Source organism: Pygoscelis adeliae, unplaced genomic scaffold, assembly GCF_000699105.1.
Source record: "Pygoscelis adeliae isolate BGI_AS28 unplaced genomic scaffold, ASM69910v1 Scaffold85, whole genome shotgun sequence".
Taxonomy (NCBI): Eukaryota; Metazoa; Chordata; class Aves; order Sphenisciformes; family Spheniscidae; genus Pygoscelis; species Pygoscelis adeliae.
In genome coordinates this window covers 506294-509412 of record NW_008824900.1, presented here as the reverse complement: position 1 = coordinate 509412, position 3119 = coordinate 506294, and the positions used below count along the sequence as shown (strand labels likewise).

General features: G+C 58.4%; 1 protein-coding gene across 1 annotated transcript in view; it reads right to left on the bottom strand.

The window, feature by feature from the left end:
• Nucleotides 1-3119, bottom strand: part of DNASE1 (deoxyribonuclease I) — an 8691-nt gene that overhangs the window by 1395 nt on the left and 4177 nt on the right. The window lies entirely within an intron of this gene.

Sequence of the window (3119 nt, the reverse complement as noted above, 5' to 3'; positions counted from 1 at the left end):
GTACATGATGCGATCACTGCGGAAAGACACCCCAGGTACGCTATTTGTGTATGCTAGCCCTTTGTACTTCCATAGTGTTACCTAAGGAGCTCCAAGCCCGTCCTGAAGCTTAGCCATGCCTGTGTAGGAAGTTACAACCACGCTAATATCTCTCCTCTGTCCCCTTTTTTAGGCTCAATGAATTCAAAGATGTGGAGAGTTATCAGAGCATTCACGAACAACAAACTATGACTGAAGGAACAACAGCAAACAGAATCAACGTGTAAGGCTATTTTTTTCATTAAGAAAACTCATTCAGGCCACATGAGTTAGTGAATGTACTCACAACCACTTCTGTAACTATGATGCCATGGAAAAATGCTATTCCAAGAAAGCATCTGGCTAAATACAACAGACTCCCGTTAAGCGATCCTACACTTTTGTCAAACTCCAAAACATCTTTCAGAATATATCAAAGAACAATTTCCAAAGACGCCTTTCTCTAGCGTGTCATCAAATCTACCCTGAAAGCACAGCTCGGCAATGAACTTGGTATCTGAATTTGTAACAGGATAGGTATCTGCCAAACGTATCGTCACCAGCAAACAATGCACTAGTCATATGGATTATTTTTTTTTCCATACACCAGACTTTATTAAAACTTTCTCAATTAATTCCGTGGTCTCCAGGACCTTCTGCCAAGGTCACCCTTCATGGCTGAAAGGGCTGCTCACTGACTGATGAACACTAACTTCTCTGGAGACTAGGACGCGGGGTGGCTCCTGCCACCCCTTTTTCTGCATGGACGCTCCCCACCTTCATTTGCAGCAAAGCTAAATTAGGTTAATGAGCAGCCCGGGGCCCCGCGGAGCCTGGCGTCACCCTCCCTGCCCTGGCTGCTTTGTGGCTGTGCTGGAGGGGGCACCGAAAGGGCGAGGACGTGGGCTGGGCGTACCTGCTCAGGAGCACTCGCTGCCTTTCAACAAGGCAGCAACAAGCCTCCGCCCGGCCCCAGCCCGGCCTGTGCCCTCACCCAAAACGGTGTCAGCACCCAGCTGGCAGAGGGGCTGCCCGTGCCCTCACCCAAAACGGTGTCAGCACCCAGCCGGTGGAGGGGCTGCCACCCCACGGTGGCCAGTTTTAGCCCGCCCCAGCAGCCCCTTTTCTTCCTGGGGTGCCTGAGCCGCTCGTTTCAGAGCATCATCTGCCGCTGGGTCCATCCCGGGGTCAGCCTGCCACTCACAGGGTCTTGGGGTGCGGGGGGCTGCCTGCCCCTGCCCCCTTCATCCCCCATCTCACCTCTGCCCTGTCCTGTTGGATTTTGGAGACGGAGCTTGCCAGAGCTGTAGTTCCTTTCCATCCTGTGCACTCCAGTGGGATTGCAGCTTTCGGAGGGGTTTTGTGCCACTTGTATCCCCCTTCCTCTCCCCGGATTATTCCCGGTGGCTTTTTCAGCGCCTGCTGAAAGCTTCAGCCCCAGCACTTTTCTCCCATTTCCCTTTCCAAAAACAAACCTTCTGCCGATGGACAACTTTTTTTGGCCTTTTATTGCTCAGGCAGCTTGGCTTTCCCTGCTAATGCTGGCATCTTAGCCCGTGAGCTCTCAGCCCCGGCCCTGCTCGTACCTGTTAAGATGCTCCATGAGCTGGGTGACAGCGCTGAGGTCGGAGTCGCGCACCTCCTGCACCAGTGCCACGTCGTAGCGCTGCAGGATCTGTGGGGCCGAGAGGGATGGCGATGGTGAGAGCGAGCCTGCTCCTGGCTCGGCGCCACCCTCTCCTCTCCCACCCATCTCCCGGCTGGGCACCCTGATGCAGTGCTGGGTGCAGTACCACGGGGACCCACATATCCCTCGGCGTCGGGGCAGATGTCCCCACAGAGGGCTCAGAGGGACTGCGGGGTGCGCCTCACATCCCACCTTGGTCCCCACCAAGCCTTCACCCACCCAGGGCATCCCCCCCCCCGGGGCCCCCACCCCCAGCCGCCCCTGCCACAGGAGCCACAGGAGGCACGTTTTGGGTCTGACTGAGTGCAGAGCCCATCCCCGGCTGCACTCACGTTGACGATGATGCCCGCCACTTCCTCGTTGGACATCTTGGTGTCTCCGAACGCCTGGATGTTGAAAGCGCCGATGCGCAGCATGGCAGTGGCCGGGCGTGGGAGAGCCACGACCAGCAGGGACAGTGCCAGCGCCATGATCCCCATCCTGCTGGGAGGGATGCTGAGCCACAGGGATGCAGTGATGGGAGACGAACTTGGAAAACTGCTTTGGATTTGGGAATAGAGCAAAAAAAAGCCATGTAGGTCCTTCTTAAGTCCTGGCGTGCAACAGCGTGCCACGGTGGGCACCGCCCAGAGCAACCCGCAGAGCCGGCATGGGCTGTCTGCTGGCTTGCCGGTCCCAGGGTAAGCTAAACCCATCCTGCCGCGGTGAATCTGCCTGGCAGCACCTCTGCCAGCCCCTGGGTTCGCCCAGCTCCGCTCCCCGCTGGGACGTCTCCATCGCCCACCAGCCCCAGCCGCCACCGCTGGCACCCCAGGCTGTTTTGCGATCTTAAACTTGATTGCAGCCCCCACGGTCGGAGTAAGGGAGTGACTCCTCATCCCAGCTCGTCCCAGCACATCCCAGGCCCTCCCAGTTCGCAGCTGAAGGTGCCGAGCCCGTATCCGTCCTTACCGTGCCAAGCACGCAGCACCTCTGCCCTCCCAGCAGCAGGACGGGCGGCTTTATTCCCGGTGGAGGTGCCGGCAAAGCAGGATGAGTCGGATACCCCCGTGGGGGTTTTGGCACAGCTTTGGGCTCCTTCCTACATTGGGAAACCAAAAACTCACGGGGCGGCAGGGTGGGGCTGGCCGATGCGGTGAAGGGTGGCCAGGGAGGCACAGCGGTGCCGGGGCATCCCGGTGGGACTGGGTGGGCATGCGGGACTCAGGGTGCTGCGGCTGGGGTGGCCCCCTGGGTCATGGTGCGGGGCACAGCGGCCAGGCAGGCGGCAAAGGGCGATGGCCTTAATGTGGGTGATTCAGACGGTGTAATTAGAGGGGAGAGAAGGAAATGATGGGGTGTCTGGGTCAGGCAGGCTGAGAACCGCCAGCCTCAGCAAGAGGAGGCGGCTGCAAAACCCCACAGCAGACCCCAG